The sequence below is a fragment of the Peromyscus californicus genome, unplaced genomic scaffold, assembly GCF_007827085.1.
Source record: "Peromyscus californicus insignis strain IS unplaced genomic scaffold, ASM782708v3 Scaffold_16__1_contigs__length_79575227, whole genome shotgun sequence".
In the NCBI taxonomy this organism is placed as follows: Eukaryota; Metazoa; Chordata; class Mammalia; order Rodentia; family Cricetidae; genus Peromyscus; species Peromyscus californicus.
Genome location: NW_026294458.1, coordinates 4,875,117 through 4,889,892, shown reverse-complemented (window position 1 = coordinate 4,889,892; position 14,776 = coordinate 4,875,117). Strand labels below are relative to the sequence as shown.

Genomic DNA, 14,776 nt, shown 5'->3' with positions numbered 1-14,776 from the left:
CATGGACTTTTGAAACCTCAAAGCCTACCCCAGTGACACATCTCCTCCAACAAGGCCACAGCTTCTAATCTTTTCAAATAGTGCCACTCCCTGATGACTAAGCATTCCAATATATGAGCCTTGAGAGGCCATTCTTATTTAAACCACCACATTTCACTCCTTGGCCTCCATAGGTTTGAAGCTATATCATAATGCAAAAATGTGTTCTGTCCAACTTCAAAGTTGCCATAGTCTTTCACAGTCTCAGGATTGCATAAGAGTCCAAAATTCAAAGACTCGAGGCAATCTCTTAACTGAAATCCCCCTGTGAAATCAAAATAAAAAAGTAGATCACATACTTCAAACATCCAATAGCACAGAATATACATTATGGTTCTGGGCGGGGGGACCATAGTGAGGAAATATTGGACCAAAGAAAGACCAAAAACCATGTGGGTATACTCCAAGCTCTCCATCTCCATGTCTGATGTCAAGGCACGCTTCAGACCTCCAACTCCTTTCAGCTTTGTTGACTGCAACACACTTGTCTCTCTCCTGGGCTGGTTCCACTCCCTATTAGCAGCTTTCCTTGGCAGGTGTCCCACAACTCTGGCATCTTCAACATCTTGGGGTCTCCAACACAATCCAGGCTTCACTTTCACAGCTATATTCAATGGTCTCTCTGGGGCTCCATGCAGAGACATCCCTGACACATGCCTGGCCTCAGCAGCTTTCCTTAACCACAGAGGGAGATTCCACAACCCCCTTCTTGTATCCTTGACTTCAAAACTAGAACCACATGGCCAAAGCTGCCAACTTCTGCTGCCTGAAGGGACTGGAACTTGGCCCCATCTCCATTTACATTTGTATCAGCTTTCTGTTTTCAGTGGTTTCCTTCACTGCTTAATCCTTTAATTCCTTTTCATAAGTTGGAAGCTTAGAAGGGTGAGGTCTTGCCGTGAGGTCACCACTCCCTTTATTCCACAGAGTGTCAGGCTTTTCTTGAAGCTTTTTATCTCCTTGTGCATTAGACCTAGCTCTATTATACTTCCTGGTGTTCCTTTTCTCCTCAAACTATACATTTATATTTCTCTTTGTCCAGTTTACTCCTTTTCATTATAAATCTGCTTAAGAGTGGTCACTAATAACCACGAGACAGAGTCAATACTAGGCTGTCTTGAAATCTCCTCTGCCACGGCCATTAATACAAAATTCTTCAATTTAGCCTCAGGCAGATTTTTTAAGACGGGGCAAAAAGCAGCCACATTCTTTGCCAAAATATCACAAGAATGGTCTCTAAGCCACTTACTAACATTCTTACCCTCTGAAACTTCTTGAGCTGGCCCACTGTTCAACTTGCCTGCACACTGTCTTCCATGCTCCTACTAGGATGGCCCATTGACCACCACCCAAAGCATCCAACCACTTTTCTCATAGTCCCAAAGTCTTCTAAATTCTTCCAGTGAGCAGCATAGTCAGGCCTATCACAGCAGTGCACCATTCCCTGGTCCCAACTTCTGTCTTAGTCACTGTTCTATTGATGTGAAGAGATACCATGACCACAGCAACTCTTAGAAGAGAAAACATTTAATCGGCGCTTGCTTATAGTTTCAGAGGCTTGGTCCATGATCATCAGGGCAGGAAGCATGGCAGCAGGCATGGTAGGGATGGTGCTGGAGAAGTGGTTGAGAGCTACATCCTGATCTATAGGCAGAGGGGTTGAGGGGCTGGACCTGGCATGGCCTTTTGAAACCTCAAAGCCCCCGCAACACACTTCCTCCAACAAGACCACACCTCTTAATCCTTCTCAAGTAGTCCCACTCCCTGATGACTAAGCATTCAAATCTATGAGCCTGTGGGGGCCATTCTTATTTAAACCACCACACTAATTTTAGAGCTAAACCCATGATTCTGGTTTCTTCTCTGTACCTCTTATCGGGCCATCATTTCTAGGCATGTTTGGTTCTGATAGGCAGGAATGTTAGAGCCAAATGTGACCCAGAACTCAGGACTCTGATAGAATAATCACGAAGGATTCAGCCCCTCAGAGGAGTACTGTCACAGCCCTGAGCAGCCCATCAAGGTAACTGTTTGACTTTTTCCTAAGTAGAAACCATCAGTGAGGCGATTAGAGGGTAACAGGCCTTGACTTTATATATCTGAAAATGAAGTCTTTCCCTGTTTGGAGTCATTTTTTAAGTAAGTCATTTGGCCAGCGATGACAAAAAGAAGGGTTTTTTGACTAATAGAACAATGCCATCCTTTAAAATATCATCTTTGTAATTCTGCTTCCCATAACAGGTTTTGAAAATTTTCCCTTTCGGACAAAAACAGAAAGCAGTATGGACAGGCCATATTATCTATCCCTTGTGGTAGAACTTGTAGTCTGCTTAGGAACGTGCACTGGGGGTCCCAGCCTCACCATGAGTCTTCTCTGCTGGCGCTCTTCTCTTCTCTCCTTTTCATCTGTTACAGAGAATCCAGCCTGACCCCTCTGGGCAATGGTGACTGAGTACTGCCTGCATTATAGTGAGGTGGCACCCCCTTCCTAGGAGTCAGTGTGGCCAGCCTCCCCAATGTCAGGATGGTAGGCAGGCTTGAATGAATTTGGCCAAAATGCTACATTACATGTCTAAGCCGTCAAAGTACACTCTGAAGATGTCAATCCAGCTTCCAGCATCTGCTCTGGCGTGACAGACCACCAGCGTTTGTTCCCCGGGTGTTGTCTTTCACAGTAGGTTAGGTAAGGCGTGCCAAGCACATGCAGGGTAAAGCATATGGGTTTCAGAAACATCACACTAGTTCAGGGGCATTCTGGGTTGAAAGAGAAAGCACCAGATGGGTAGATTAAACAGCACACAACATCCACTCGCAAGCTGAGCGGCAGAGCAGGTCTGTGGGCTCAGCTCTAGGGAGACAGAGGCAGGTGGGGATCCCTGAAGCTGGGTGAAGGGCTCCAGGTTCAGTAAGAGACTCCATGTTCAAGGGGGAAGAAAAAAAAAAAAAGAAGCGAGAGACAGACAGAGGCCCCCACATGAATATCGGGCCTTCAGCATTTCACACAGAAACACTGCTTCCTTGGTGATGAAACAGCATTTAGTGACACTTGCCTCTTGGGTGACCTGGAAGGCACTTGGCAGGTGCAGAGTCAGCACCCCAGCAAATTGGGCAGCTGAATTTGCCTGTGGGAAACCCATAATGCCTTGTAACTTCATGTCACCTTCTGTCTGCCACAGATGTAGTTTAGTGGCTCACCCTGTCGTGTACAGACAGTAAATCCCTCCACCGTGGGGTTGCTGCTGTATCCTTAAACATGGAGGCATCTGACGGGAGACCAAGAGCCCTCTGGGCAGCAGGAAGACTCCGTCTCCCCTCTTGCCCCCCTTGCCCTTCCCCCAGCTGCAGCTTGGGAACATGGCTCCACTTTCTAGAGAAGGCAATGACTCTCAAGGACAGCACACTGATGAGTGTCACTAATGTGTGGTGTCAGAGCCGGGTCCCGAGTCCGCCCTGGGGCCACAGATGGCATGGTCAGCACAGTGTGGCACAGCTGGTTTACATGAGCCTCGAGGCTCCTCCCTGCAGTTAGCTTGGCTCTGCACATGACCCGCTTTCTCCCAGCTAGCTTTCTCTCTCATCCCCTTGTGAAGGCCTGATGGGATGAGCCTTGACGTTCCAGAGGAGAATCACAGAGACCACCCGTGTGACTGACCCAGGCAGGCCCCTTCCTGCTCTTTGCGCTGCTTGTGAGTGATTTTTTGTAAGCTTCTCTCAGACTGATAACAAGACCACGACAGGCAAAAGAAGTCCGTGGAACTGGATTGCCTCCCTGCAGAGCTGCTCCACCACCAGTGTGACCTTTGGCACATTGGTAAATTAACAAAACATCCCTCATAGGGTGCGGTAGGGATGATGCGATGGTGCATAGGATGCCTCGTACCATGGCTGCCACTCAGCAGCAACACTGAGCTGCAGCAGTCCTGCTGGCTGTTCCTCTTTACACGTCACAGAAGCTTCAGCCAGAGTGGCCTGCATCTGCCCATTCTACTGTGAAAGGTCATTGTGTCACCGTCACCCTAGAGCACGTCCTGCCCGGTGCGTCACTCTCTCGGGCAGCTTATAGCCTGATGTGTTATTTCATTATCTAATTCATCATTAGCTGTGACCTATGGAGTTCTGAGTCACTGGGACATAAGAGGGCCTGAAGGGTCAGGTACTCGGGGTGAGAGCATACTGTGCTGGACGTTCAGGAAGGGCGCTTTCTGTTTGCAGAGCAGGAGCTGCGGTTTGCTCTTACCTTTGAGGCCGAGGTTTCTTTTTAACAAAATGGTTGGAGATCTAGGTTGAAACAGCTCAGATGGTAGCAAAAGTCTGGCTGAGGGCTGCAGCTGATTATAGTGTTAACAGATTCCAAAGTGAAGCTGAGGACAGGCAGGAGAAAAGCAGAAATATAGTTTTTGTTGCATTCATACTCCAACACATTATGGTTCTGCCCAAGTACACCAAGCACCCAAGGCATGTTGGGTGGGAAGACGATTAAGAAATGAAATCTTCACATATGGACCATGAGCAAGAAGTGAACAAGCAGAGTGCAGCTCCATGTGCCCGTCAGTGCTCTTGGGTGTGCTTGGAAGGCTCACATGCAGGCTCCCTAGACTCCCATCCCTCCTAGGAGCCCAGCCTTCAGGGTGGCAGTGACTCAGATGCTTCTGCTGTGGGTCCCGAATGCCCTGGTTGGTTTTCTCTGGCGGATGTAATTACAGCTCACTCACACCACGTCTGTGAGTCACCCAGCTTTGCAGCATGCTGGCATGCGGTGCTCACCTCATGCCTTTCCCCAGGGCTCTCACAGATCACCAAGACCTCATTACTTTAATGCTGAGCTTTGCAGGTGGTTTCCAGGGGCACCGCTTCTTCCCCCGAATGGTCAGTTGCAGTTGAATTTCCAGCCCTGAGCAGTGGACTTCATCACACTGCTGTAAGTGAGCACCGGTCACTTCTCTTCTCTTGTGACTGGGGTCATCGGTCCTACCTAGTTCCATGCTAGGATGGTTTGGGACGTGGGAAGGGCTATGTGTTATGGCTTGCCACACTGCTCGGGTTCTTGGTTGGTTTTTTTTTTCCTCCCATTTTCTTTTTAATTTAAATTGTAAATTTTTTAGAATTTTTTAGAAATGAGTATTTCCATCTCTTCCACCAGTCCCTCTCTCCCCTCTAGTTCCTCCTGTGCCCTCACTCCCTCTCAAATTCATGACCTTCTTTAATTATTGTTACATGTATACATACATGCATCTTGTACACATATGCATGCATACGCCCCACTGAGTCCATTTCGTGTCATTTGTATACACAGGTGCTCAGGGTTGATCACTAGGATTGGATAGCCTATCGAGGGACTTGTCCCTGGAGAAAACGGATTCTCCCCTCCTCAGCAGCCGCTGACTGCCTGCAGCTTTTCATCTGGGGTAGAGTCTTTTAGAACTGTCCCATCCACGTTGGCATGTCAGCTGGTGTTGTCATCATACAGGTCTTGTTGAGGCGGCCATACTGTCGAGATCTCATGGTGCGGTGTTCCCAAAAGGTCTAGAAGACACACTCTGGCAGCAGGCATCGTGCCTCTTTGGTTCTCACAGTCTTTCCGCCCCTCCTCTGTAGTGTCCCGAAGCCTTGGGTGTACAGGTAGCATTGTAGATGTGCTGCTGCAGAATACAGTCAGAAGTTATTCTGACTGAGAAACGGCAAGAGGAGGCTCTCCTCTAGGCCTGTGACCTCTCTGCCCGTGGGTAGCTGGCTGGGTTTATGGTGCCAGGTGTGAACTCCCTCCTTAAGTTCAACTGGACAGTTGTTGATAAACAGTCAGAATGGTTAGCCAGTCAATAAACAACTGACAACAGGTGTTGGTGAGAATATGGACACTCACTCTTCACTACTGATGGTGTTACTAACGGAAATCAGTGTGGTGAATTCTTAAAAAACGAAACAAAACAAAAAACTAGAAGTAGATATGACCCAGTGTCATATCTCAACATCCTTCTCCACAGATACATGCTCAGCCATGTTCATTTCCACTCTATTCACAATAGCTAGGAGATGGGCCTTTTAAGAACAGCTTAAAAGGCCCTTCAACTGAGATAATAGAAATGTGATATATAGACTATGGGATACTATTCAGCTGTAAAGAGAAATGAAATCATGAAATTTTTCAGGTAAATATATAGAACTGGAAAGTATTGTACTGAGTGAATACCAATGCCATATAGTCTCTCTCTCATATGGATCCTAGCTCTGGATCTTTAGCATTGAGTATATATCATAAAATAACCGCAAAGCCAGCAAAGTAGAAAGGAGCTCTAGAAAGGGGGGCAGGTGGGACGCGGGCTTTAATTTGCATTTGCTTGATTGCTAAGGATGTTAAACATTTTGGTGGGGGTGGGGGTGGGGAGGGGCACATACAGGTTCTCACTATGTAGCCCTAACTGGCTGGGCTCTAACTCACAGATATCCACCTGCCTCTGCCTTCTGAGATTAAAGGTATATGCCACCATGCCCCAAGTTGAACAACACTTTTGAGGGTATTTCTTAGCCATTTTTATTTCATTTTGAGACCTCGCTGTTCAGATCTATAGCCTGTTTTTTAAATTGAATTGTTTTATTTGTTTTACTGTGTTTTGAGTTCTTTGTAGTCTGGATATTAATCCTCTCTCAGAAGCATAGATGGCAACGGTTCTTTTCTACTCTGGGCGTCCTCTTCACTTGCTTGGTTCCTTTGCTGTAAAGCATTTTAGTTTTATGGAGTCTCATTTGTCAGCTGTGGCCTTAATTCTCAGCGAATGGAGCCCTGTGTGAAAGACTTTTCCTGCACCTTTATGTTGTAGGAGAAGTTTAGAATGTTGTTGTTGTTTTCTATAGGGATTTTAGTTGGGGTTGCATTGAATTGGTAGGATGGTCATTTTCACAGTATTGCTTCTACTAATCCATGAACATAGGAGGTCTTTCCACCTTCTGATGTCTTCCTCAGTCTCTTTCTTCCGAGAATTTTAAGTTTCCATCGTAGAGATATTTTTACCTACTTGGTTATGTTCATTCCTAGACATTTTAATTTTTGAGGCTGTTGTGAACGGAAGCATGTCCATGATCTGTTCCTTAGACTCCTTGCTATTGGCATAGAGAAAGGCTGTGATTTAACTTGGTTTTGTATCCTGCCTCTGCTGAAAGTATGCTCGTTTCTAGAAGTTTCTGGGTGGAATTCTCGTTGCTCCCACTTTGACTTTGTGCCTGACACTGCCTTGGCAGATGAGTTCTCATCAAATCAGTTCTGTACAACCTCTTTCCCCCAAATCCCATTTCCCTCCAGGGCTGTCGGGTTGCTGGTGCCTCTGGTTGGCGGCCGCGCCTCTAGTTTGCTTTGATTTGCGGTGAGAGCCATGATTGGCTTCAGTAAACACCACTGTGTTACTTGAAGCTCCCGTGCCCTAAATACGCATCATCTCATGGTGCCCACATCTCTGGATGGCACATAGTAGCAGTGCTCTGAATGACATTGTAGCTTGGGCCCGGTGGTGCTCCCAGGAAGCTGCTGAGCAGATGAGAGCTCAGGTGTCCTGCCCCGGTCCACTGCTTTTTCTACCAGGCACTTCCAGCTCAAGACACTCACAGTTACTGCTACCATTATTAAACATCTGTAAGTCTCAGATAACTCTGCAGAGTTTCACGGACAACAGAACAGACTGAGAGAACCACTCAGCCAGAATCCAGGAAGAGCCAATTCTACCATCAGAAGCCATGCCCTGTCTCTCTGTACTGCAGGGGGTTTGTGGGAAACTGTTGAATAAGAAAGGACTAAGTGTTGTCGCTCACCTTTCCTATCCCTCCAGTCATCTGATGGGCAGATCTTTATTCTAAGGCTGCTGCAGGCTGATCTTGGTGTTAGCGAGCAGGCTGCCCTGCCTGGCCCTGTCTGGCCCTGCCCTGGCCCTATACTCTCCCCATGCACCATGCCCCTTCTTGTTCCCTGGACTCGTCACTGTGGCCTCTGCACTGTGCTTCAGTGCTCTGTTTCTGGGTCTCTGGTCACATTAGGACAGGTCCCATGAAGGCACGTGATGGAGACTGGCTGTGTATGCAGGGCCTGCCTGCAGGCTCTTCTCTGTCTTCTGAGTACCAACCCCTGTGAGAGCTCTTGGGGTCCTGGGCATGGCTTTCTTCCAGCTGCTCAGCCATTTCATATTGGAAGCTCTGATCAGTTTCCCGGTGTTACCACAAGTAACACTCTTATTCCTTGTTCCTTATTCAGGAACAGCCCACCCTGCTCAGAGAGAGCAGGTGACTCACCTGAGACTGTGTGGTAGTGACTGTCGAAGACAGTGTCAGCTTCTGCCCGGGGCACAGCACAGACCTCCAGCCCCAGCATCTACAGTGGCACAGGCCTTCATTCATTTCTTTTCTGACATTTAAAAATACTTTCCCCAAACCGGATTAAATAAAATTACTGGTTTGGCTGACGTGTAGGACAAACATACCCGCAATCACAGGAACCTTTACAAAGTCCAATTGTGAATTGACAGCTCAAAATGGGTCATGATGTGGGGTTTAGCAAACGTTTGCTGCACAGCGTGCTGAGGCTAGGACAGATAAGATGTAGGGCTGAGCCAGGCGTGGTGACCCTGTCAGAAGCGCCCCCCCCCACACACACAGCTGAACTGTTGGTTACCGATAGTTGAGGGGTGAGGAAATCGCTGCCTTCAGCTGGGGGTCCATTGATGACCCAACCAGGCTCCACTTCTAATCCAGTGGCACACAGATGGCCCTGGCTAAACCAGACCAAACCAAAAGCCATAAACCTGGGGACAGAACTGATAAAGACGGGGGAAGAGTGTGGGAGGGATGGGAGGCAGACAAGAGGGTGTCTGGAAGAGAGCAATCCGAATTTTTTGAAGAATAAAAACTTCTGCCCAGGGAGCTATTGGCTATTGGTGGATGCCTTAGTTACTGTTCTGTCACTGTGAAGATACCCCAGGACCAAGACAACTTGCAAAAGAAGGCACTGTCCATCCCCAGGGCCTGACACAGGAGGATCTCTAGAAATCCCAGTCCATGAGGCTGGAGGTAGTGGACGGGAGCCAGTCAGCACCTCAGAGCCTCATGCCCACAGTCGGATGCGCAGCCTTCTGTTTGCCAGAGGCTCTGTCTACCCTCACTGTCCTCCCGTTAGAGGAATGAAGTTCAGATCCTCACCTCAGCCGTTGTGTGCACTAACGGTCGCTACCATCCAAACTCATTGCTCTCAACTCAGGAAGTGCTCATGGCAGGCGAACACCTACCAGGTCCTACGCACTTCAACAGCCAGCTGTCTCATTTCCCCTCGAGTCACTTTACTGTGTGTGGCTCTGGCCATTCATGGGGTACCACCGTCCTGCGGTGGCTCTACTCCTAGATGGTCTCGGGGCTCCCACATACCCCGGGAGGCAATTTCTTGGTGCCTAGAGTGACAGGCTCATATTCTAAGAAAGAACCTGTCACTTTCAGTGATATATCCTTCACTGTTGTAGGATGTTGGCTTAGTTACCACTCTACAGCTGTGAGGAGACACCATGGCCAAGGCAACTTACAGATGAAGCATCTAATTGAGAGGTTGCTAAGGATTTCAGAGGGTCAGTCCAGGGCAGGAGCATGGTGGCAGCAGGCATGCATGGTCCTGGAGCAGTAGCTGAGAGCTGAAATCTGACCTGAAAGTTTCAGGCAGAGAGCGAGGGAAGGGGGGGGAGTGAGCTTGGTGTGGGCTTTTGAAAGTTCAAAACCCACTCACAGCGATACACCTTCTCCAAAAAGACCACACCTCCTAATCCTTCCCAAATAGTTCCACTAACTGGGGACCAAGCACTCAAATACATGAGCCTATGGGGTCATTCTCAGTCAAACCACCAGAGATGCCTTATTAGAAACCCCTTCTCTTGGCAGCTCCAGGAAATTTAAAGGCCTAATAGAGAAATGGCACCTGAGCAAGGCCAACCATACCCAGGTGCCAACCCTGCCAACTCACCTGGGTATGCTATGTGACTGGAAAAATGTCCTCCGTGTGCATGTGTATGTTACATGTTTTATTGGACAAACCTCCCAACTGTCTTCAATTTACATAGCCCTATTTACATGGTAAAATGAAAAGTGTTCAATCCAGTAAGATTCAAACAAACCATTTAGCAAGGACACTATGGTCTGGTTAAACAATCTTAGCAAGGATCACTAGGGTGCGTGTGAACCCAGCAAATGTTGAAAGCAACATAACTAATTGAGTTACCTTGGAAAAAAAGTGCTAATTAATTGGCTGGATACAGTTGAACCAGGAGCTAAGACACCTAATAACCTAAACGTACCCTGTCAATATCAGGACACCATAAGGAACAGTGCAGACACCATCCCCCTCAGCTGCTTGAAGTGGGGTGTCTTCAAACCCCACGCCATACCTGCTAGCCCACATCTGTTTTTTATTACTAAAATGTATAAGAGAGTCTCACCATGTATCCCAGGCTGGCTCAGAGCAAACGGTTCTCCTGCCCTAGCCCCCCATATTGTGGGGTCTCCATTGGATACTGTCATCAAGAGTCAGCATTGAATAACACCCTGAGCAGTTCTACACATTGAAGACTGAGACTCGCTGGGTCAGAAACTGTGGAATGAACCTTATCCGAGACGTCTGCACTTCTGACTCAGCCAGCAAACTCCCAAGGGCAGGCACTGGTGTATCCCATGCCCAGAATAGGCCCACGTGCTATACAGTATTTCCCAGGGGCTTGATGACGTGGTTCTGTTTTTAGCAGTAGCATTCTACTACCCTGTGACATGACCTTCACTTTCCTAAAAAAGATCTTAATTGCTTCCAAAATATATTGGCTGGAATAAAATGAGAAAAATCTAGATTTTGTAAAACTGCAAGTCTGTGAGAAATAAGATAAAACCAGCATTTGTCTCAGCCCACAGAAATAGTTGCCACCAGTTCTCTTCAGCACGTTTTCTCTGGCAGCAGACCATTTCATCTAAACAAGGTGGCATACACTGTCCCAACTGCTCAGGAGGCAGAGATGGGCCTAATGCACGTGTGAGGCCAGCTTTGCCTGCACAGGGAGACCTGGTGCAGGTTGGGAAAGAGATGGACGAGGAAGGACAGAAGCACAATTAGTAACGAAACTTAAGAGATCACAATGTCCAATGCAGGTTTTCTTTTCTTTTTTTTTTTTTTTTGGTTTTTTCGAGACAGGGTTTCTCTGTGTAGCTTTGCGCCTTTCCTGGGACTCACTTGGTAGCCCAGGCTGGCCTCGAACTCACAGAGATCCGCCTGGCTCTGCCTCCCGAGTGCTGGGATTAAAGGCGTGCGCCACCACCGCCCGGCCAATGCAGGTTTTCTTTTACAGGGTCTGGGGAAGTGGCCAGGCCCTACCTCTGCATTTTCCGTCATGATCTTAGGATTCTACATGAAGTGTAGTGTCCTGACATCTGATGCCAGTTTGCACAGGTATCTCCGTAGGGGACAGCTTTCTTTGCTGTCACTGCTCTGCCGTGTGTTGACTTGGGTTTCGCAGCATCTTTTTTAAATGGCCTGACTTCCCTAGTGTTTGACTAGTTTTGTTGGTTGTTTGTCTTTGACTCTTCTGGGAACCCACCACTCGGCTCCCAAATAAAACACACATGGAGGCTTATTACTACTTATAAATGCCTGGCTTTAGCTTGGCTTATTTCTAGCCAGCTTTCCTTAAATTATCCCATCTAAGCCGGGCGGTGGTGGCGCACGCCTTTAATCCCAGCACTCGGGAGGCAGAGCCAGGTGGATCTCCGTGAGTTCGAGGCCAGCCTGGGCTACCAAGTGAGTTCCAGGAAAGGCGCAAAGCTACACAGAGAAACCCTGTCTCGAAAAACCAAAAAAAAAAAAAAAAAAAAAAATTATCCCATCTACCTTTTACCTCAGGGCTTTTTCCTTTTCTTATTTCTGTATCTCTTACTTTCGTCGTGGCTGGTTGTGTGGCTGGCTGTGTGGCTGGCTGTGTGGCTGTGTGGCTGTGTGGCTGGCTGTGTGGCTGGCTGTGTGGCTGGGTGGCTGGCCCCTGATGTCCTCCTCTCCTTGTTGTCTGTCTTCTTGCTTCTCCCAGATTTCTCCTTCTATTTATTCTTTCTGCCTGCCAGCCCCACCTATCCTGTATCCTGCTTGCTGTTGGCTGTTCAGTTCTTTATTAGGCCAATCAGGTGTTTTAAACAGGCACAGTAACACAGCTTCACAGAGTTAAGCCAGTGCAACATAAAAGAATGCAACACGTCTTTGCATCATTAAACAAATGCTCCACAGCACAAACAAATGTAACACACCTTGGACTAATATTCCACAAGTCCCTTCTTTGTTTGCCTCTCTTGCTGGACCGTTCTTATTGAACCCTCCTGTGTGTTAGTTTCAACTTTCAGCTTGACTCCACCTAGAGTCTAGAGGAAGAATTGATCTCAGGTTAGCCTGTGGGTGTCTTGATTGTTAATTGACCCACCCACACCCACTCTTTTTTCCTCAGTGTCATTGGCCACCAGTCCACAAGGACACAGGGGCAGAAGCGGCAACAGAAAGCTTTGTACACAGCCTGTGACCACAGTAGAGATAGCCCCCTGGGATGTGACTTCAGTGACAGCTCAACTCTTTTCCAGAGTAGAGGAGATACATAGCATTGGAGTGGTAGCTGGGGCAAACCCTGTTTTCCATTAGGTGGCACCCTCCTATCATACAGCTGCATTAGTGGCAGCAGGGCCCCATGAAAATAGCTGGAGCATGTTACTTAATCACCATGTAGGCTGCAGGGGAAGAGCATTGCAGGGAACTGTGTCAAGGGTCATCCTTGAGATAAGTCAGGCATCCTGGGCCTAGAGACATCCTCCAGATAAGGCTAGGTAAAAGAGCAGGAAGCCCCCTGCTGGGGCAGGGCAGGGGGTCCTCCATATTGTGCTGAGCCCTGGGGGAGCTGCTAAGTTATGGTAGACTGCAACATCTGACCAGCGGGGCCTCCCCACACTCCCCTACCACTCTCAACCCCTCACCCATACCCACACCCACTGCTCCCACATCCACCCTCCCCTGCAGGGGGGTCCTGAGCAATGTAGAGAGGAGGAAGCTAGCTTCTAGGAGGAAAGGACAATGCTTCTGCCTTCTGCCCTGACTGTGGATGCGATGCTTTAGTTTCCTGCCTTGATTTCACTGAAATAATGGACTGAAACCTGAATTGTAAACTTCATAATCCATCTTCCCTAAATTGCTCTTCATCAGGGTATCGGTCACAGTAGCAGAGATGAAGCCAAGACACCTCGCCGCCCGATAACCAGGGATGGTCCCTTATATGGGACGTGGCAGAGGTGTAGAGTGGCCAGTCCAGGACATGTGCCTCCCTCCCCACCTGCCCTGCACCCAGCCTGGGCACCAGTGCTAACGGATCTGAAAGAGACGCTGGGTCATGCTTTTCAGTGTTGTGCCTGAACGGTGTGGCATTTCCCCCCTGGGCTGTGGTTTGAGCCGGGCTTGGTGTGTTTCTCAGACTTCAGGTCTTAGAACCTCCTTGGACATCTTATAAAATCTATCAGACGTGTGATGTATACTCTTTCCAGTCTCATTTTTTCTACCAAATAGCATTGAGGCCAAGTGGTTCTTAAAAAGTGTCAAGGCAGCTTTAACACTCTCAGGTTGTAGTGGGCTCCTTCATCTGTCTGCAAGATCCAGTGAAATGAGTGTGCCCAAATGAGAGCCAGCCCCAAGAGGTCCCCCCACCCTCCTCATCCTCTCTGCACCTCCTCAAGCCACCCCCTCAGCCAGCCATACTGTCACGTGCATCGAGGAGGAGGTAGCCATAAGCTAGACCAGCTACGACATTGTGTTTGGGGAGATGTGAGCCCTCTTCTCTTCAGCGGCTGCCTTTTGGAGTGTCTGACTTCCTTTCCTACCGCTGGAAGACAGCTGGGGTACCTGCAGGCGGGCCAGCAAGGCGGGTCTCACACAGTGTTGTTCCCATTTCCAGCCCCAGGCAGCTGTCTCCTGGGGGAGGCGCAAATGTTAAGGGAAAGAAGCGAGCCATTTCTAGAAGACAAAGGCAACTTACATTATGTCTTAAAGTTTCTGTATATCATGCCATCTTAAGTTCACATCTGGGTCAGCGAGACACCTCAGCGGGGAAAGGCTACTGCCCCCAAACCTGACAAAGCTGGGTTCTGTCCTAGGACTCACACAGGAGAAAGATGAAACGGACTCCTGTAAGCTGTTCTGTGACCTCCACTCAGGAACCATGCACACATACCCCAGATTAATTAATTAACTAGTTAATAGCATTCTAGTGGGAAAGTAAATCTGCCCGGACCTTTGTCATGGAGTGCTTTCTAGGAATGCTGCGATGGCCCACTGGGGACACGCAGCAGCCAGGGCCACGCCTGTGCTCCAGGCCTCAGTGCTTACCCTCTGGCTTACTGTCATCCCCACATGCTTCAGCACTGAAGCCCTTCCAGTCACACATGTGAGATGCATGCTTGAGAAACCCTTTTCCTTTCTGCCTGAGAGGTTCATAGTGTAAGGCAACAACAGGCAGTTTTTGCTAGCCTAATGCACAAATACAAAACACTTCGAAGATAAACCTCTAACCTCTCTGAGGTGTAGTTACAACAGCTAGCATGACTGAGCCCTAGCCTAGTAGGAGGCAGACTGTCCTCTAACTTAACTGTCAGTGACCTCCCAAGGGTCACCTCCAGGGTCAGAGGAGTGAAATGACAAGGTCACATGAGGTGAGTGCTACTG

The 14,776-nt window shown here is 48.4% G+C and overlaps 1 protein-coding gene across 5 annotated transcripts in view; it reads left to right on the top strand.

The window, feature by feature from the left end:
* Vps8 (VPS8 subunit of CORVET complex) overlaps positions 1-14,776 on the top strand; it is a 236,527-nt gene that overhangs the window by 216,444 nt on the left and 5,307 nt on the right. The gene's annotated exons all lie outside the window — the stretch shown is intronic.